General features: G+C 40.5%; 1 long non-coding RNA gene across 1 annotated transcript in view; it reads right to left on the bottom strand.

Moving 5' to 3' along the window:
* LOC138068824 (uncharacterized) overlaps positions 1–17,505 on the bottom strand; it is a 41,758-nt gene extending 24,253 nt beyond the window's left edge. The window contains exons 1-4 of the long non-coding RNA XR_011143600.1: positions 16,026–17,505; positions 14,539–14,711; positions 13,194–13,475; positions 12,140–12,347 (exon numbers count right to left, since the gene is read on the bottom strand). This is a non-coding gene — a long non-coding RNA (uncharacterized lncRNA). The remainder of the gene's footprint in view (positions 1–12,139; positions 12,348–13,193; positions 13,476–14,538; positions 14,712–16,025) is intronic.
* Between the last annotated feature and the right edge of the window lie 4,644 nt (positions 17,506–22,149).

Genomic DNA, 22,149 nt, shown 5'->3' with positions numbered 1-22,149 from the left:
CTTACAAATACCACACTGGAGTGCTAATGAACTATTAAGTGGGACTGCATGTTACCAGCAGTTTTGTTGGAAATCAAGTAATAAGAGATCAAATATCAAATAAAAGAGCTTTTAATCCAAGTGAGATAATTAATTGCACCTCCTGTCTCACAGCTTTTCTTGTACTTTATGAGGAAAAAAGAGCTTTCTCATCAAGATAATTTGATCCTATTGATGAAAATTTCTTAACGTTATGAGTGCCACTTAGCAAGTATGACAGGAGTTATTATTATTTACACAGTGGTTTCTCCTTGGGATTCCAGTGTACCCAAAAGACATCATTCAAATCCCCAGGGAAGGACAGTCACAAAGCCCAAAGAATTTATCAGCTAAAGAAACAGGGCATGAGGGGAAAAAGAGAGGGGAAGGTTGCAGTTAATGCATGGCAGCCAATTCTCTACAGCTTTCCTAGATCTTATCTGTTTTGCAGCTAGCCATCTGATTCTTAGACCTGTGGAGCAAATCAGCAGGGTGCAGAGAATATCCAGCACACTTTGTGCCAGGAAGAACTGCAATCCTTACATTTAAGGCAGCACTCAAGGGAGGGTGAGGAAGGAAAGCAGGGGTAAGAGCTCCTTCCCCAGAACAGCCTGCAACCAACCCGCGTGTCGTGATGCCCTCCTATGCCTGGACCACTCAGTTTAGCCCCAAGATCTGTTGTACAGCATGTTCAAGCCTTGTATAAGGCGGCATTCATCAACACATACTGTGATGCACCAGTTGCATTTGAAAAGAAGCCACTAGCAGCACTAGCCTAATTTTAAGCGCTCCCAGACTAAATAGGAGTGCAACCTTCCCTGCCTTTATTTTTCCCCGGGTATCATTCAAGTTTTCATAAGACAGTACAGAAGACGACCAAAACATTACAGGATCTGGTGTTCAAACACCTTCTCAGCTACTGACTTGTTTGACTTGGGAAGGACAGCCTGCTCTGTGCTGCATCAGGAATTTCTGCTTTCAGGGCAAATGACGGGAGAATGGCTGACCGCTTGGAGGTGGCCACTCATTAGACCCAGAGCCTTTACCTGAGAGCCCATTCCACATTCTGCAAGAGTCTTTTGCTGCCAGCTCCAGCACTTGGCCCATAACCGAAGAGTCACTCTCTTCTGCTGTTACGGCCCTGGTTTAGGAATCAGACACAGCAAATATTTCTGCCTTCTTTGTTAAAGGCACTAAGAAAGAATATTGAAAACTAGTAGGCTGAAATAAAGTTATTTAGGTTGTGAAAAAGAAAAGAAAATTTTTAAATGTCAGAGCTAGAACCATTGGTGCAACCTTAATTCTGTTCCCTTGTGAATTTCTACCCAATCTTTATTTTCTGATAGTTTATCATCAGCCATCCGCCTTATTTAGTAAATAGGCTAGGCCTGCAAAGGGGCAGGCTTAAGGTTGCAAAGACATCTCTAAATCTGGCAGCCCCAGCTTGATTTCATAGCCTAAATAAGCTTCTGTAGTAAGGCTCTTCAGTGCATGCATGCATACGTGCAAATTATTATGAATCCCTGGGGCTCTGACAGAGCTTTTCTTCTACAGTTTTAGTTAAACGTAGGCTGGCCATGACTTCCACAGCTCCTATAAAGTGTCTAAAGTAACATGATGAAAGCACATTTCATTTCTCCCTGGATCCAGAATTAAACGTTCTCTACACTTAAAAGTCTTGTTATTTTTTAGTTCACTGGCTCATACCATCAGATCTGTTATCCAATTATTTCCCTTCCTACATGGTTTCTTTTACCCCTTAAACCTTCCAGTCCTCCAGCATTCTACAGCCCATCGTTAGTTAATTCCTGTTGACTTTTATCATTTGTACTCTCCCTAATTGGTTTGTCACATTCCTATTTCCTCTTCATTCTCCTTCCATTTTTATTTTCCTACATTCTAGCCTCCTTCCTCAAATTCATTTTCCTCCTACATAAACTATGATTTTTATTGATGCTGAATGCAGCCCGCAGGCCAAAAATAATAGTCAGTCCAAAACCAAGTGACCGCAGCGCTTCAGTTTTTCACAGATTCATTTCAGAGGAAAGAGGTTCCATTTGGTTAAAATTTCCTTTGCTATATTTCTAGCTACTGAAGAAGCTGCACATACAATAAATATTTAATAGGAAATCCCCTCCAGCTGAATTCAGGCCCCACAGCATCTCATTACCATGTCTTGGAATAGCATCCTCATTGTCACTTGCTTAATTATGCTAAGAAAGAGTTGAATTGTGTGGCTGTTGGGATCAGAAAGTGATTAAATTCACTTGGCAAGACTTTGGATATCTCATTATGATCCTCATTTAGCACTTCTAATTGAGTTCATTTTTTTATTTTTTAGTTTTCCACAATCCTGATCTGGGAAAGGCTTTCCAAAACTGCAAATATTTCCTTAACTTTTTCCTTTTTTAATAAAATTTTCTGCCATGAAAAAAAAAAGAAGATTGAAAGTAATTTGATGCCCTATTGCACCACTTATCTTTTTGAACCCCTGTCACCCTTACAGCAAAGGGAAGTGAAACTCCCTGGAGTAGACACTTCATTTCTGATGGAGTTCTCTCTTCTGTGCACTAACACTCGCTGAGCATATTGCTTTCTATTAATGATTGTAAATGACAGCTTGCTCCCAAGCAATCCTCCCGACCACTCTTCTCCACCAGTTCTTTTTTTTAGAGCTTGTCAGGTGGGAACATCAGCACACTGAAGGTGAAGATGAGGATACTGCTGGAGAGGAGGGGGTCTCTGCTTTAAGAGTAGCTACCTTGTTTGCAGGAAATTCATTTCTGTGAAGTAAACCAGCAGAAGAGCTAGGTATCATTTCAATCTCATTTGAGACCTCAAAAGAGACTCAAGTGATGCACAAGTGCCAGATATCTGCACAGGGGGTTAATTTCATCATAAGAAATCAGATGACAGTGTGCTCTAAAAATCAAGATAAATATATAGTTTGCCAGCATATATATAGCTCTCACATTAATACTGGGAAATCATCTTAATGGCACCATAAGACAAACTCTCACAGCAACGACTATATGCAGTCGGAAATAAAGACACTCACGCTCCCTGATTTGGCATGAAAATTTCTAAAAACAGCCTCATGCAAAAATACCTTCAACAAACTACGGGAAACGTCTGCGTTAACTGAGTTCCATCTCAGTGCAGAAACACTGACAAAAATCGCTTCCTCACAATGAAACACCTACATAGCCTCAGAAATTATCTGTCGTTAAAGGACAGTGATTATGAATGGCAGAAACAAGGAATGGGTATCCTAGGACTTCTCCCATAATAAAAAAAAAAAAAGAAGAAGAAAAAGAAATACTTCTTATGAACATCCATGGACGTCTTTAGAACCAATAACTATAGTTGAAGAGCGGTTGCTATGTCTTTGTTCTGTGGAGATGGAGGCAGGAAGGAATGTACTCTAGGAATCCCCGGAGTTATTATGTTGCAAGAGTAACAGGAAAGAGTAATAAGAAATAGGAAATCACGAATCACCTCAACATACAGTGAGGCAGGTACATAAGAGAATCTCTGCTTTATATACGCAACAAATGAGATGGAAAAAAGGTTATGTGCCTTGCTCAAGCTTACACAAAAAGGCCAGCATGACCTGAGAAACAGAGCCTTTCACAGGAACTTAGTCCATGCAGAGCCCTGCCAGGGGAGACACACCCTGGCTCAGCACAGTACCACCACCTCCAGTCTGCTGCACCTAGCATGCTGAAAATGGCCAACTAGCCATTCTCAAGTCCCACCTAGAAAACTACATAAGCAAGGGTGTTTGATTTTCCAAAACCAAATCATATTTCCTTATTTCTTATTCCTGTAGCAAGACTCCATTTTTGGAGAACCTCTGAAGAACATGTCCCCTTTTCAAAGAAAGAAAGGAGTTTTAGGGCTTTCTTCTTTGCAGGTGTGAATTTACCCTGACAGAGTCAGGGTCTGTCAACCACAGTGAAGGATCTGAATCTTTACTTGTAACATATTGATTGCTACAGAAAGATTTTTCCCTAAAGTTTGCATAAGGATGTCCTGAAAGTATTCTTAACTACTTTGAAAGTCCAGATTGTGGTAGTCTTACTTAATTTTATGAGCTACTGTAAACACTTGCTGTCATAAACACACCTCTCTTCTACTAGTTCTTTAAGGTTTATTCATACAAACAAAGGGAAAAAAAGAAAAAGCAGAGAAAAACTAAAAGCGTCAAGGCCATCATCAGCCCTAGGATTTGTGAATCTCCCGTGTGCATTTTTTTAGTGTCTCTGTTCAAGCTGGTACAGGAGATTGACTTTTAAGGTTGATGGTATCGATCTAATTCACAGCCCTATACTCATTTATCATGATTCTTTAATCAATAGTCTAGCTACTTAAGATACTAGGAGTTTGGGTCCTTATTTATCTAGATGACATTTTGATAGCACCTATCTCCTCAGGGGCTCTTGTCTTTTAGGTCAGCACTTCATTTCACCTCGTCTTTCCCCAAGGTGTGTAAGCAGTGGGAAGACATTAACGTCACTTGCCCCAGCGTGCATTTGGGTGTGGCGAGACCACGTTTTAGACTCCTCAGCAGGTTTTATCACCATAAATGCATATAGGTCAGGTGCTGAGCTGGTGAAAATTGACATCCTTTCAGCAGAGCCACAGTGATTTTCACCAGCCTCAGCGCTCTCCTTCACAATTCATGTAGACACCTTTACTTTATATTTAATAAGACAAAAGGAGCTATTAAGCTTAACCAAACATGATCCCCAGTGCAAAAAGGCTCAATATTCTGTCTCCCCATCTTGTCTTTCCTTAGCATCAAAAGTAAGCAAATGCTTACTGTCTGCTCAACAAGAGGCTCAGATTCTCCAGGATAAACCAGTTTGTCTGGAGCACTCGGTTATCTAACCGCTTTAAAACAAATGCCCTCCGGTGAAAGCTCTCTGAAGTTCTCGTACTCAGATACATGCTGGCAATAAGATTACCAAAAAATCACACTTAGGTATTTAAGCACAAGTTCCTGGTTCAGTTATTCATTTGAAATGATCATTCCTATGTTAGGCTTTTTTGTTAGGGTGGGGTTTTTTTCCTTTCATTCCAGGAAGAGGCTAAGGTTAGGTGATATCTGCCCTTCTGCAGAAGACCTGAGTAACACACCTATGCCAAAAAACTGTTGCATATGCCAATAAAAGCAAGCTAAGAATAGGCAGGGACAGCCAGCATGGGGCTGCCCTTGATGCCAAACAATAGAGCATCTCCAGCTCTGAGGCACCAAAGAGCTGTTTGCTACAGTCCCAGGTTTGCTGTACAGCACACGATTCTCAGCTGGGGTGAAGCCATGGAAGCTACTTCCAGTTTCACAGCTGAACATCTGGTCCCCTGCAAACAGGCTTTGTATAAGAAAAGTTAAATTTGTCATTACACAAGAAGATAAAGAACACAAAGGATAGACGCCTGAACTTTGAAAGTGAATCTGGCTACATCACAAATAGCCTTCAAACTTTGATTGCTTCAAAACTGAACATAAGCGTTTAACGTTTCGCATGCCTCAGAGTAACTGAGACATAAATATCCTCCAAATTTTTTTTTTTACAGCTAGGCTCCACCTTACCAACTGCAACCTAAGCCGCTCTCTCTGACCAATTTCATGCAGAGTTCTGTCAAAAATTCCTGGTCCCAAGTCTTTTCTGAGACTAGACAGAGCAGATTCCCCCAACAACAGAATCCACAACCTTCCAGGGAATGGCAAACGCTGGAAGTTGAAGGGGGAAGGTTTCTGGAGAGGAGATAAGAGTCCAGTCCCTTAGAAACAATGTTTTTTTTAGGGGTCTATGAAAATTCACTTGATAAAATGCTATGGTTTATGTGGAACTACTGCTATGGAAAAAAAACAAAAACAACAAAAACAACAAAGCTTAGTTTGACTAGATAAGTCTTGAATAATTATAATTTACAAGTGTATATGCATGTGTACGGACAAATCAGAATGCACTGCTCTTGCTGTCACACTGACCACCACTGCTCTGTTTTGGAAGCAATTCTATTTATTTCAGCTAGTCTCAGGTTTCCTCAGGACGTACAGTTTTGTTATGATCCAGGGCCGTGGGATCTCTCCGCTTGCTTCTGCTACAGAAACGTCTCCTCACTAGAGGAGAGATGGCTACCCTGTATTATGAGAATCTGAGTGGCTTCTACTAAGTTTTCAGTATGTCACTGTACTGGCTACATTCTCTGTGTGGCATCACAAGACTCTTTCTGCAAAATGTTTCAGCACTGCTTCCCTGCCACTATCAAGCCTTCCTATTCCATAAACTTGCTCATTCAGCCTCAGGGTTCACTATAATCTCTTTTCACAGCCCTGGAAGATTAGGGATTATCTCCACTGAGATCAGTAAAGTCACAGTGGCACAATATGGCCGTGCTACATCCATTCCTTATACAACTTCATGAACTTCTAGTGAGTTGCATCAGAAAACAAGCATCTTCGATTGTTTTGGAAAGATGAGCAAATATATCCAGTCCTCACTTCCACCCTCACTGATAGATTTTTCCCTAAGCCCACCGTAACGCCTTGTGGATGAAATCTATCCCTGTACTCAGGTTTCACAGTCACTTCAGCCCTTCAGATAAGCTTAACTAGGACAGAAGTGGTGCTTGAACCTTCTGCCAGGCCTCCGTGCAGAGGGGTGAATCTCACCCAGTCTATTTACCAAATTCGTTGCTTCCCAAATCAATGCAACAACTACAGCTGCTCCCTGACATGCAGAGAAGCATTGTCTTTAAGAAGGTCTGTGGCAGGTTGCGTCTCGAAGGCAGAATAAGTAATGTGGGGTGACAGATGCTTTCATAGCTGTTTTTGCATTGTAGAACTCACACAGCACATACATAAATACATCTACCACACGTGCAAGGACGACTTCATTTACACATTTCCTTCTTGTCATATTTAATTCTCACACACACACACACGCTCAGTCTGCTATGTTCCAACTTGGCTAAATCCATGTTCGCCAAACTATCTTGCCTCAGCACTGCAACATCCTAAGGGCACATAACTGAGAGGAGAGGGAAAAGCCTATTAAGTGATGAGGATGCAGTGTTTAAAAAAATGAAAATGTGTGCCGGGTATTTGGGAAAGAATGAAAAAAATTTCAAGTGCTGTATTGAAGTGTACTGAATAATTTCAAAATATTAAATCAAGGCCTTAATTACGATGTCTCTAATCTCATACAGTCACACTTAGCTTTGAGGCAATTTGTGATTAAATAATAATACTTTAAGGCAAATAACAACACTTGGCACTTTTATAGTGCCTTTTGCCTAATTAGTTTAGGATTAGTTCCTTCACATTGGGTATGGGACTTTGAAGATAGAAAGTGCTAAGTATCATTATGACCTGAGGATCTCAAAGCGTTTTACCCATACGCATTAATTAGCCTCAGAGTGCTCCTATGAGGTAGGTATTTTATATCCCTTTGTGTTCAGGCATGCCAAAATGAAGAGAAGATTGGCCAGTGTTTTCAAACTTGCAGCCTCATTCTGCAAGCACTTATGCACACAAACTGCCTTTCTGGCTTGGACAATCCCTGTTGCCCCACAACCAGAAAAGCATCCATATTACCAGCATCTTCAGGTTTAGGGGTGAAGCTCTTGCATCAAAAAGCTCTACAATGACAGCCGGGCACGCTCAGAACTGCTGAGAAACCAGTCGCTACTTAGGAAAAATGCATATAACAGTTCACTCCCACCTGCAGGAACCCAAGAAAGCAAGCTATCTCCTCATTTTCTTGGCAAAAAGTCTAACAGAAGCGGAGTGAAACTGAAACGTTCCACCAGCTCAAATCCAAGGATTTAAGTGGCGGAGTCAGACATAAAATCACAGGCCATGTTCCAGGTTGAACAGCCCTCAAGCCTTCTTCAGAAACATGAGTTTCCTTTCTTTTATTCATTTCCTAAAAACAGCAGAACTCTGAGGCAGCCTAGGGATCATGGGCTGCTACCAAAGCGAAGAAAGGAAACTTCTTCCTTTTTACCTCATCCATTATGAAAACATAAATCAGCAATAAGAAGCTACAGCATCTTCATTCTATTTATAATTAATATTGTACCTGAAACAGTCACCTGCAGAAGAAAGAGGTACGAAAGGATTTCAACTTACTTTGATAATTAAGGGTATTTAGTGTCCTTTAAACATAAAGTTTAAAAAAAGAGGAAATCCACAATCTGCCTGAATGTTCTTAGTTCAACAAAGTCTTTGAGTTGACAGCTAATAATTAATTAACAATGAATGGTGTCTTTCAGCCTGTCACCATGATTGACACTATCATCTTCTGAAAAGTGAAAGATTTGTTAATGTGGCAGACTACAGTCTGGGAAACATTAAAGCTTCACAATTCCCACTGCTTTCAGCTAAATGCTTGACATGACAGGTTAGCTTGCTTGAAAAGAAAAGGAGGTGAAGAGAACAGCAGCAACCTCTGCTGGTAGAAGCATGGTTTCCTCTCAGAATAGTGATTTCACTAAAGACGGAAGAAATTAGGGATCAAAGGACCTGAAAATCTAGACGCTACAAATTGCTGGAGGCTGGGTCAGCAGACTGGGAAGCATTAAACTGCGTACTTGCCCTTTCCTTACAGCCTCCTGTAAGCCTTTCCTGGTCTCCGTCAGAGGCAGGACACGGGGTGAGATGGGCCCTGGGCCGTTCTCAGCTGCATTGCTGCGATAGCCCTTCCCTTAGCCAGAATTACCGAGCTCAGCAGTGCTACCCCTGCCTTATCCCAGCCCATTCGCCAACGGAATACGAAACAGCTGTCTAACACGCTCAGTAACTGGGAGCTCATTTTCAATTATACACATTTGTTGATTTATTAAAACCCTATTTTTACAAATACTGCCAAGCGCTATGAAGTATGTGTTCTAACTTAAAATAATTGACCTAATTAAACTAATTAAGCAGCAGAAAGATACTTCATTCCAGTAAACGATGAGTCCTGCCATCTCACCCCCTCAATATCGCTACTATCTACCACAGACCCAACTTCTCCTCACGAACCTTACTCTCCGACTTTGAGGTGAAACTGAAGGAGAGTCAAGAGTCAATGACCTCGACTTTTACGCTGATGATCCATCTGAGCTCTTGGCTATCTATCTCCTTGGTCTCATATCTTCAGGTCTAGCTTGACCCTTCTGCAGAGGTCCTGTTTTCTGACTATCCTTATTAGCTCTGCCCACTTTCTTCACTTCATTCCCTCATTATATCCATCAGCTTTTCCACAACTCAGTTGCATCAGATATCTACTACGCTTGGATAGTTTGTTTGCCTTAAGTTCTGCTCACTGCCTTCTTTTCTATCTCTTCCGTTAATAAGGTAGTTAGTTGATTTTCCTTGGTCTCTTCAGACCTTGTCTCCTTTGCCCTTTCTCCCGTAACAAGGTCCAATTTTCCATCCCTCCATCTATGATTGCCTTTATTTTCACCACTGCTGCTCACTCACTGAGGAAAGCAACTCCAATAGAATTGTGAAGATGAGCATTACTTCCTCCATTCTCTCCATTCTCCATTCTCTCTATCATTTCCCTAACAAAGTAAGCTTGCTTCTCTGATTAAAATAAATGTACATCCATAATCCATTCTGTCTCCTATTCTTTATCCACACAGGATTTTGCCAACTTTCTTCCAAGAAAAAGTGAACACAAGACTTTCAGACTTATCCCATGCTTTAATCTTCCCCTCTGCCTTTTTCTTCCTCCTTTTCCATCAGTCATAGAAATGACTTTGCTTCTGCTAACTCCTTCACTTCCCCACGAAGCCTTCTCATCCTCATTTCATTTCTTATTCTCCTCCGTGATACTCCTCTGGCTCTTCTTCCACCTATTCTCAGCCTATCCAGTCTCTGCCACCTCAAAGTCCCCACACGGACTCGCCTTTCCACCTGTTGATCCATCCCTACTTCAGAGTCTTCACATGCATATTTTGCTGATTCTGTCCACATAACTTTTTTCCTGCCTTTTCACACAGGAACTGGTTCACATTGACATTCTTCTCTTGCCAATACAAACTCTTCCCACTACCATTCCTCCCAAACAATTCTGCAAATACTTTTTTCTTAGCTCACCTTCTTGATCATGTGTTGCTGTTTCTCCCCTTCCTCTTTGGGCTCTCCCTTCTCTATTATTTATGAGTTGTTTGCCTTGACTTTTGAGGCCATGCATGATTTACTGACACTTCCCATTTCCTTTCATCTGCTCTCAAGATGTCAATTCTTGCCTACAATCAACCCTTGGCACCAAATATCTCCATTTTGTACCTTTTAAAATTAGGACTTTCTTGCTTTCTTTCCTTCCTCCCATGTTGTCCCCTCACACAGGAAACATCCTAAAAATGAATTCATTCTATTCTTCAAAACTCTCCTTTCCAGTACTGTCTACAAAGAAACCGACAATAATAGGTCATTTTTCGCTCAGACCTCTTCCCCTAGCATACTTTTTCCTTCTGTTGCCTACCAGCATGGTCAAAATCCCTGATTAGGACTTCTGGTTGCTATAGAAATGCGAATACTAAATAAAAAAAAAAAAAAAGATACCACTTGTAACCAAAGTAGGCAAGGTATATACAATCCATATAATTTGTTCCTTGAAGAGAAACTTCAGAGAGCACCTGCAAATAAAGTAACAGCCTCATAACCCTAGAAGACTTATACGCTAATATTGCCGAAGGAAGCTACTAAGCTTTGTACGCCAATTTCTCTGCTCAGACACCAGCTTCCTTCAAGAATTCTGTTCTTCTTTCTTATTACAGAGAAATAAGGAGGAGGGGCAGGGAAGGGAAAGCGCATTACAAGACACCCCCCAAATATTCAGTTCCTCTGAAGATGAAACTTGGAGAACTTTGTATTAAGTACGTTAACAACAGCATAAGCCAACAGATGCACACGAGTACAGCAACTTGACTTCAGTGGGACTCCTGCAAGCACAATCTGCTTGGTAAAGGCCTTAATTAACAACTTCGCAAAGGACAATAAGATTATAACAATTATTCACTGCAGGCAGCCTATTTTTTCCTCCTCCAGTCTCCAGCATTTGCTTCAGCCTGCATTCCAGATAAATATTTTATTCTGTACAGGCAGAAGGTTCATTATGTAAGTGGCAAAAAGAAAGCATCAGCTGCCATATACACAGATCCTAATGTACCTGGTTAATGTAGTTATAATATGTAATTGCAAAACATCTTGTCAGCATTTTGTAGTTAAAGAAGAAAAGCTATTGCAATAATAAAGGCAATGCATTTAAGGGAGACAAATATCACATGCAAGACGATCTTTCAAAGCAAAAATAGACATTCTCGAAGTAAAGCCCTGATAACCTTACCCTGCATACTTCAGTACCCTTGAATGCTTTCTTCGGGCGAATAAAGCGCCCTTTTCCTCTCTCTAATAGCACTATTCAGATAAGTAACAGTGACCAATCTAAAGGGCTGCAACATTTTTCAAAGGACAAAAAGCATCCCTTTCCCATTGAGTCAGCAGGATATTTATTTCTTTGTAACAAAGAGTTTTCTGAACTGCTGAGAGATTTGTCAAAACGGAATCACAAGTGATACATTAAATAACCAGAAGGGGAGAACTTATTATTAGGCATTAAAAGAGAAAGCTGAAGTTTACAAATAAGAATGGGACTGTGTACTTGACTTTGTAAATTCGCAGTTAATGAGAAATCAAACATGAAAGGCAAATATTTAATCTAGAGTAAATTTAGTCATTTAAATCATAGCCACTCACAATCCTTACACTTCAAGACTTACACTTCATAATACACAGTAAAGGGCAACTAGCAGGACATAATCATGTGCCTGCTTAGCGCTCCAAAATATGCCACAGTTATTTAAACAAGAGTTATCAAACCCCCAGAAGGAACCCGATTCTAACAAAAGGCCAGCTCCCTCATTTACCATCTAGCCCACAATAAAAGACAGGCTACTGAACAATCCTCAGTGGTTCCTGGAGCAGGAACACACCTGCCCTTCTCCAAGCACATGCCCTGGTCACAGTTTAGGGGTGGAAAGGAAGGTTAGGATATCAGGACTGTTATGCTTCTTGATTCGGACAGTTACTTTTATTCAGCATTATGAATGGACTCACCCCACCACTTCAGGATTGCAGTCTCCTGGGCTGAACCATGTCCTGGACTGTAGTGTGCTGATACAATTATCCTGCAGTCAAACATACGTTTTCCTCTCCCTTCCTGTTCATCTTTCAGGCACGTACTTGAGCACGCACAGTGTTCCTCCTTGATTTCGTATCCTCCAGCAAAACGATTCTTCTTCTGTTACCGCAGTCAAGGCTGGTGCTGGAGGATAAAACAAAGAAAGGAAAAATAATACTGGAACTTGAGGAGGGCTGGCCTATGGTGTGAGCACATACCAAATAACACAAGCAATATTTATTGTAATATGTGACTGGTTAGTACAGCTGAACAGTCCCTGTTGTATGTATATTTTCAATGTTTTATAACTTTAGAAAGAGTATTGATAAGAATATGTAGAGGATTCCAACCCATCCAAGATTCATCCATTAACGTATTAGGATGTGGCCCTTGGAAACACTGCCCTGCTAGAGACTCCCTCTGTCCTAGGTGCTTTACTTACTTCAGTGTTTCCTATAAGGAACCAACTTGTTTTCTTCGCAGACTTTTTTTTTTTTTTTTGATCCAACATGTCTCCATAGCAGCAGAAAGTTAATCTTTAATTGATGAATGCAAAAGCTTAGACAAACCACAAACGCACTATTCAGCATGTCAGGCTTACAAAGGAAGTTCTGCTTCTATCAGATTTCCACACCACATACAGCTGCAACATTGGCTTATATTACTAATCACTTGCAGTATTTGTGTCTTGGGTTGTAACAGATGGTGTTTGTGAGGCATGCAAAAGCTTCAGATAGCCAAATGGTACAGCAGTTAAGATAAGGAAAAAAATCCTCAAAACAAAATACCCATCCCTACTGCGGAGGCTGGAATGTGAGCAGTGTTTAAATTATTCCTAGTCTCTGCAAGCACATTAGATTTACAGACTCTTAACCCTAAATAGGACTAGATTCAATCTTTCATATTTCGTTACCCCAGTAAATCAGCATAATGCTGGCTAATAGACCTGAAGCACAGTAAAATAAAACAAACCACAACAGAGGAAATTACCTTTCCAAGACTTTGAGAGGCCTGGGCTCCAGATTACACCAGTGTCACTCAGGTGTAACTCACAAACGTGGCAGCACCATCCCTGTTCTGATGACAAGAAGCTGTACTTCACAAACTAAAGGACTAGAAAATTCACACCACACGCCATGAATTCAGTCTGGTCTTCAGTAGGCAGACAGCATAGAAAGCTGCTCAGCTGTGGGCAGAGGCAACCTAGACAAGGTGGCAATTGTCACGGCCTGTGTTTTCTTGTCTGCAAACAAAAGCACAGCGAGGATCAACCTGGCCAAGATGGATCGATCTGTTAGTACAGAGTTCAGGGGCAAGAGGCATGTGGCTATAACTATTTGGCTTTTTACCACTGGGCAAGGTATCCGAAAAGTGCTCAGGAGTCTGTAGTGGTCTGATGAGTTGCAATTCCTAGCACTAAGCTGTTGCCAGGTAATTTTTAGGGGGTTCCTATGAGTCCCCGTCTCCGAAGGATCATTTTCAGACACAAGCTTTTTGCTCACATGCTGACCTAGCTTAATAGACATGGAATGGATGAGGGACACAACGTACATCCTCATTCAGGCACCAGCTTACTGATGCCTCAGAGTATCTCCCAGCAGTTTTACATATGTTTAACAAAGAAAGAAGGATACTATAGGCCAGTGCAGCTGCCAGTCAAGATTTCCTAGGCTTGTTTTGAGAGCAAAGAATAGAGACAACAGAACTAATTTCTGTCCACTGGATTCAAGTCAATAACAGGATTGTCTAATATCATTGGTGTAATAATAAAATTACAACTTTTTACCTCTTGCCTTTGGTTAAGTAAAGATCATTCAGCAACATAACATGGGTATTAGATGGAAAAACTACAAAAATGGAGCTGATATTGTACATTTTTGGAGAAGAAAACAGCCCCTTCCCAATTTCTACTATTCATATTTTTTCTTAGTTTTTCATTAAAAATATAGGTAAAAGATATTAAAAAAAGATGATTTCCCCCCTCTCTTTAAAAATAATTTGGAAAAGCTCCTTTTTTTAAGTAAAACTTTCAGAGGTGGACTCTGGCCACTGCTAAATACTGTTACACAGAGCTGAATCCCATTATACTGAACACAGCTGGGTGCACTTTTAATTCTCTATTTCTAGGGGTTGTTAGCGCTGAAAAACAATCTGTGTTATTTTTAAAACCCTTCCAACATATAGGCTTTAGATTCTCTCACCGCTGGCTAGTGTGTTTAATTTTACGATGATACTCATGCTGCCTCTGCTTTTAAAGCTGCCTGGTTTTGTTTAAATGATGATAATATTTAAGCACAATGCTTTCTGAACAGCCCTCACTACAGGTTTACCTGACCTTGACAGGCAGCAGCACAGACATTTATTGCCCGTGGAACCCGGATGGTATTTTGATGTCTCGCTATCAAATTCTGAACAACTGAAGAGAGAAAGATTTTGCTGCTACTCTTCACTGGAGCAGGACTGGTCCCATAGAAGGAAGCTTCAAAACATCACCATGAAATCTTGTTGCTGCAGTAGACAAAGCACAGAAAATTAATATAGCATAAAATACAAAAACATGTACTTGATTGTGCCATTTTAGATAAGGCATCAGCCAAAGAGGAACGCACCACTCACTCACGAAGCATATTAGCACCCCAAAACCACTTGTCATCACGTCCTTCTGTGGTAGCAAAACTGCAGTCACCTGCCCAGATAATCAGCACTTCCCTTTCTTCCCGGGCCCTCCATACTCTGTGTGCTCCTACTGCACCACAAAATTATGAGAAGATCAATGCAAGCAGAAAAAAAGTGGCTCAGCACATATAGCCAACAGAAAGGCACTCGGGAGACCCAGTACTTACTCCTTCTTGTACCAGAGACCTGATGGGCAACCTCACAAAAGTCACCTCTCTTTCTCATGTCTTCAGTTTGTTTTACTATAAAACGATGAAACTCATCATTAGCATGATCACTGTTTTTTGTTTGCTTGTTTGGGGATTTTTTTTAAAGCCCTCGTTAGTATCCTGGCACCTTGCTAAGACTTTCTTGCTTCCTCCCAAAGCACAATACAGCCATGGGCAGAGAAACTGGAGGCAGTGCTGTGCCAGACATGCAGAGAGACAGCATTAGCGCTAGCCAGTCCTGCAGCTCTCTGCACCGAGCTTCAACATATGCATTTAATTGGTCACTCTCTCTCATCTAGCTCCTTCCTGATCTTTTTGTTCCCCTTCAGTCAGAATACTTCCATGGCTGATGAGGCAACGCTTTTCTAAGTCACGTCCTCTACTGCTACCACTAACAACAGAGTGAGCATTTCAAATTTGCATTAAAGATCTCTCTACTTGCGGACCTGTATCTGGAACTTTCTGCCACAGGTTTATACCAGATATTGAATCTGAGGTTGCTGGCACTAAAAGCGGAAGGTCATAACTAGAGATCTCCCTGCCTGGCAACCATGTTGCAGTAGACATATCAGCCTCTTATGTATACTAGCCACTAGAGATGCAAAATCACATGCTACAGTAGTGCAAGCTACATAGATTTTTAGTATTACTAGGCAAAATTCTGGATTACTTGATTCCTATTAATGGTTAAAGAGGAAATAGTGTCTCCAAAAGGCAATCAGTCTTCCTTAAGACCATGAGTATGAACTGAATCAGAGCTTCAGAAACTCAGTATCATTTTGTGTAAAAATAGAAAAAGCAATATATGCAATAGAGTCATTAAAATGCATGTCCTTTTGTGTGCAAGTTCTCTTTCTTCTCTTCCTTTCCTTCCTTCTTAGTCTGATAAGTATATTGTTGATAGGAATAAAATATCAGCCTCTCCTTGTACACATACCCAAGATCTTGTAAGTCATTACAACGTGTTTTTGAGATTTGCCACTTCACTGCTCTATAAAAAGCTTCCTGAAAAAGTATTAACAGATGGCCTCTTACTCTCTGAGACTGTTCGCAATACGCCAGATGGCAACCTGAAAGAGAAAATCCAACTTACATTTTCAAAACTGAAAGAAATGTGACAATATCCTCACAATAAATATACAGCATGAAGGTAGCAATAAATGATCCGTTTGAAGCAAACTAGTGTTCTTTATTTAAGCAGTGAATCCAGCCCTCACTTTATAACATATTGCAGGATGTTTCATATCCAACGCTGGAAGTAATTTCTGATGCAAGCAGAAAGTTTGCTTTAAATGAGCAACAGATTTATGAGAGACAAGGTTATTTGAAAGAGTGAAAAAATGGGCCAATAGCCTTAGGGGGTTAAGACTTCATACTGCATCCCCGATATCTGGCTTGCGTCTGAGAACTAGTCAGTAGGTTGCAGCATTTTTGCTATTAATGATAGAAGTATTAAACTCAACCTGCCAGTCAAGCTTTTTGTGAGGGGAACTGTTCCAGACACTTACCACTTCCTAGCTTTCTGATTCACCTGCTAAACAGGTTAGCTCATGTGAGCTGGAGAGCTCTGCTAAATAAAATCATCCATTCTGAATGGACAGAAATGTTTATCAAAACACAGAAAAACTCTGTGAAAAGTGCTTAGACCTCTAAAATCCATTGGAGACTATTCCTCCTGCCCAAAGAGGAGTCACTAGTCCATTGCTGCATGTATTAACCTTCACCAAGCATAACCCAGAACCTATAGTCAGCTAGTCTGTGATAAAACAGAGGAGCATTTTTCTTACCTTGCTCTTTGCTCTCCATCCTGATCTCTGTGTGTTCCTGTTATGTTCTTTGGGGTAGGAACTGTCATTTAGGTTAATTAGAACATCCTTCAGATAGAGAGTAATCCCTACACCACAACAAGTCCCACTAAAATGCAAGGACTAACGATGGAGCTAAGAGATGTTTCCTCACACAAGTTAAGAGGCTGAGAAATAGATCCTTGATACTTCTACAGTATTTGCGTGATAGGGCCTCCTTCTGGATAAAGCTTTGACGTGCTGCCACAATTTCACCTACATTGTGATCCTATTCCCAATGGCAAAGCCCCAAAGGATTCTGAAGAATCTAAAACAGAACTTTTAAGGAGGGGCAGGTAACTCTCCAACTGGCTCACACCATAATTCAGTATAATTGTTCCTAGCAAGTTCATCTTGCACATGCAGGAAACACCTGGAAAGCCCACCAACTTCTTCCTCCCAAGCCCCTCTGAATAGGTACCTAGAGACTAGCAGTGGAAATATAAATGCCTACACCAGCCTTCAGCCAAAAATATGAGGTTATCTATTGTGCCATCAGGTTTTAAGTGGAATTCCCTATTGAAGTCAATATGCCATGGGCACAAAATAGCCCGTAGGACAAATTACAAAATTACAAAGTAGGCAGCTGTCCTATCATAACCCAGGAAAGGAAACTATTTCTATAAAACTGCTATTTATTATTAATAGCATAAAATATTTATAATAGTACCAGATGTATGAAAATGGTCACAAGGAGAGTTTTCCTCTTTGCTTTCTCACTGGCAGCGAGCCAAATTTCACAAACTATAAACAATAACAAAATAACTCGATGAGGATAAGACAATAAGGCGACGAATGCTGGGTTTTCTGTGCAAGTATACCACCATGTAGCTAAAAGACTCTTTGTTGTCCAAGACAGCAGACTGTATAAGCCATTTGGAGAGTTTCAGGGAAGAAGGAAGGAAATGCGCTAAATTCCAGATCCTTTAGAGCCAATTGTGATACGCCCACAGATTTCACCTGGAGCTGAAGCAACCCATTTGCTGTAAAATAAACATTGTATTAGTGGCTAGTTACTACTGTAGAACTTAACACTTTGTATCTGCTTAGGCTATAGATCCATACTGTTAAAAACAACACTGTACAAACATTAATCCGCAAAAGAACACAGGAAAAAGTAGTATCAGTGTTACTGCTGTTAATGTTTTTGAAAAAGTCTGTTCAGTCATTATTCAAGCAAAAGACACCAATATGACGCTCAAGTAACAGCACTTAAATGGTATTTTGTATTTGGCAAGAAAGTCAGTGTTTTTGGACCCTGAACCTGCCCTCTTTGGAAAGTGAAAGCATCAGATTCCCCTGATTTTATAACTCATTAAATGGCTGTTCTTGATACGAGCTCACCTCATCCAGTTCCCACTTGGTGTTCATCACCTTGTGGAGTCAGGCCAGACTGACACCTTCTCCCCTTGCAGCACGCTAATGCACATCCCTTAATTGGGCTACTGCCTCGATCTAACTACTACACTCCCTGAAAAACCACTTGAAAAGTTCAAGTACATTGCTTGGAAAAGGACTGGTAATTGTATCACTTGAATCTGTCTTATTCTCGTAGGTGCTAAGTTTTGCAAGACAGGAGTCATCTCTCAGGTCACGCGCTCCTTCCTTTGCTCTGACACTCCTCTAACTTCTTGGTGGGCCAAATCAGCAGAAAAAAAAATGGCAAGTTTTCTGTTAGGTTAGTAAGCTGAACCAGCTCCTAGGGAATCAGACAAGCACCAACAGAAGGGCGAGGGCAGAGCCAGGCAGTGGGGAGGTGGGACCATCCCTGCCTCTGGCACCCAGCTCAGCCATAACACAAAACCTCCCCCTTACAATGACTTGTGCAGTGTCTAGCACAACTGGGCTCTTATCCAGTCAGAGTCTCTAGGCCCAGCTGAGAACTGGTGCTTTGAAACACAGCGAATATTTTCTAGTAAAGAAACCAAATGGCACTTCTTAAATTAGATATCTACCTTTGTCATTTCAGAGAAACCATTCAAGGTAAATCTCTTGCTAATCCCAGTGGCTTTGATGCAGTCACAGCAGCAAAGAGCTTGATTTCCTTTATGAAAGGGGTAAAATAGAAATTCCCATTCCATTTTCTTTTCCTCATTCTTTCTGTGATCAAATGCATGAAAGTCCTTGTTTCTTCCCCATAAGCTCAGGTTCCTGTTCTAAAGCTGATTGAGTGACAGGGGATAACAGATGATGACAGCCTGTCAGCATTCACTTCTGGAGTTGGCAGGCTGGAGCTGAGTGTTTTGCCAATGTGCTTGCACAAGAAACAGAGATGCCAAGAGCCTGAAAGATGACTGCACTGGGCTTTAAACGCAGCTGTCCTGTTCTACCTCCAGTCACTGACTGCTGTCTGCAAACATCTTTTTTGCCTTGCTGGTGCTAAAAAGGGAGATGCTGGTATCGCACCAAAGGGGTCAGTGTTTTGACATACTAATCACGAAGAGACTGAGTCCAAGTTGGCCACAAGAGTTCAGCAGTTCTGCAGCTTGAAGGTTACCCAGAGAAAAAGAAGGAAGAAAAAAAAACTTTTTTTTTTTTTTTTAAAAAAGGACACTACTTTTCAGCCTGATCACAGTTCCAAACGTAATGTTGTTAAAAACATGCTTACAAAGTAAATAACAATCCCCAAACTCATTTCCATTGCCCAGTCTGTAGCATTTCCAAGGCATAATCCTCTCTTAAAAGCACTCGGTTTTAGACTAATGCATTTTGCTGCTCCAACACAAAAAACACAGTTTCCTGTGTCTGCAGTTCACTACTGACTTGGCTTTATACTGTTAAGTTTTCAGTTCAAATTACAGGGCAAGTTTCTTAATGCAAACATGACCTTCCATTCCCCCATTAAAAGGGTTCCCTAAGAATTTCTCTGTAGAGATAGTAACCAACCTGCCCTCTGGGAAAACACAAGCAAGTCACAGACATTTTACTTTATTCTTTCTTATGCTTCTCCTAAAACTTAAAGCAAAAAGTCACTCAGAGCCGAAGTGCAAAATTCAGCTGAAATTAACTCCTTGGCTCAGTTTTGAGCCATCCTCATGTAAAAACTGTTTTAGATAGCATAATCACCTTTACCCTCTTATTTGAAGCTGAGATTTTTGGAGCCCAACGAGCTCGGTCAAGTCTTGGGGTTCTAAACTGATGGCAGATCCGTCACTCTTGGTTGCTATTACATTGAGAAAGGTTTGGACCTCTCATGCCGGTATTACTTATTAGAATTACACCATTCATTGTAATCCTCTGTTATTAAAAATACTTTACAGTTTAGAAACAACAGATCTGGTTCTACTCTCACTCTCTCTAGTATAAATCAAAAGGTAGCTTGTTAACGTAAAACTGGTGTGAGGGAAGGAACTAGGCCAAATATTTAGAGCTCATATAAGATGACCATCAAAATATCTCGTCCTGCATTTCGTCATGCACCAGAAGTGAACTTAAGCTGAGATAAGGAAATGCTGGGAACCAGCATTTTCCCCTTCATAAAGAATTAGAGCATAGCTCTGAGGAGTGCAGCATTCAAATAAGAATCAGCATTTTAGCTGGAGACAAATGCACTAATCATGGTCATGAACACAGCTGAACTAAATGTCTCAGCAAAACCACTCAGTAATAGCATTAGTCATGATAAAGAAAACGAGTATTTTCAGGATAGGACGCACTCAAAGAATACAAACAGAATCCTTTGTGCTTGCTTCTATGGAGGGATGATTCAAAGTATATATTTGAACAACTTGCTACTAAAATAACAGCACAATTCAAGACATCATTTAAAGAAATGTGTCTGGAACTGAAAGAGCTGCTCCATAAATTGTTTTCTAATTGCCCAGATGACCAATTCCTCTTTCAGTGAGCATGGAGCAGTTCAGAAGAAAAAAGAATGGAATGATTAAAGAAACAATAAGGATTATTTTAAAAGTAAATTGAAAAAAAAAATCTATTTTACTTCTCAGTATTCCTAAACTTGCTCTTTATTCAAGAGCAACTGATCTATTATATACCCTATGAAGTTGTAAGAACATGACAAATAGGGCTTTGAGCCCATTTGTAAAGCAATCTACTTTTAACCACCTCTGCTTCGCATACAGATCTTTTCTTCCAAGCAGATTAGCTTTCATCACGTGAAGAAAATGCCAATGCAACTGAAAAATCTAAAAATCACTTATTTTTAAAACCCCTGTCAGATGGAAATCTGTGACTTATCATTATGTAAGAACAAATGACATCAAAAGAGCGTTATTCTTTCTTACTGTTTGAGATTTGCAAGGACTACTCTCAACACATTTCCAATAACAAAAAAATAGACAAGGAAGTATTCCACTACCCTGGCTCACATATCTCAGTGAATTATATCGGATAGTGAATAACCATATCAAAAATCTTCACTTTAAATGCAAAATAAAATGTCTAATTGTAGCTAACAACCTTCAGTTTATGGTTTTCTGTCTCTTACGTTCTTCGATGTGTTACTGACCTCTAGTTGAGGAGCTCTGGAATTACAGGGCATAGCCTCTCCCAGGCATGCAGCCATCTGGAGAAAGATTACCAAGTCCTAACAAAGACGCAAAAAGTTGAAGAATTTGCCCCCTTTCAGCTGTGGTCATGAACCAAAGGCCAAAGACACAATTCAGATCAGGGACATATAGACAAGCACTGTCAATAAAGCTAATGGAAGTTGCGTATTAGGCTTGTGTGTGAGATTTGATGTGGGAACATCATGCGTTTTTGCGCCATAGCTTTTAGTTTTAATGTCTTGTGACTCAGTTAAATCTCTCAAGTGAAATAAAATGTGATTTACCTGCAATTAAGGATAAGAGAAACATCATGAGAAATCCAGACCTGGCTACTACTTCAAATCAATAAACGCGGGAGAGAGAAGGGAGATGCAGGAGCCTTACAAAGCCTAATGAGTACAGAAATTCAAATATTTCTACGCTCCTGAAGAATCCAAAAACACAAGAGCCCTTATGTGAACTGACCTAAAAATACGGTGAGCTGAGATATTTCTTCTAGCAGAAAAGAAATCTCAGTAACACTCGGTTTGTCACTGAGTAAACACTCAGTTCACAACAGGTAAACTTCTGACTCCTTCAGAGTCATTAAAAATTTTACTTCTGATGTTAAAGAGGATCTGAATTTCAAACCAAACTGAAGAATAACAAGCCAGGTTGAGCACAAAACCTACATGTGAAGTTGCACTTCCCATAAAATGGGGAAGAATGG

This window comes from Struthio camelus, chromosome 11, assembly GCF_040807025.1.
Source record: "Struthio camelus isolate bStrCam1 chromosome 11, bStrCam1.hap1, whole genome shotgun sequence".
Classification (NCBI taxonomy): Eukaryota; Metazoa; Chordata; class Aves; order Struthioniformes; family Struthionidae; genus Struthio; species Struthio camelus.
Note: the sequence above shows the minus strand (reverse complement) of the source record. Positions and strands in the feature narration are given on the sequence as shown.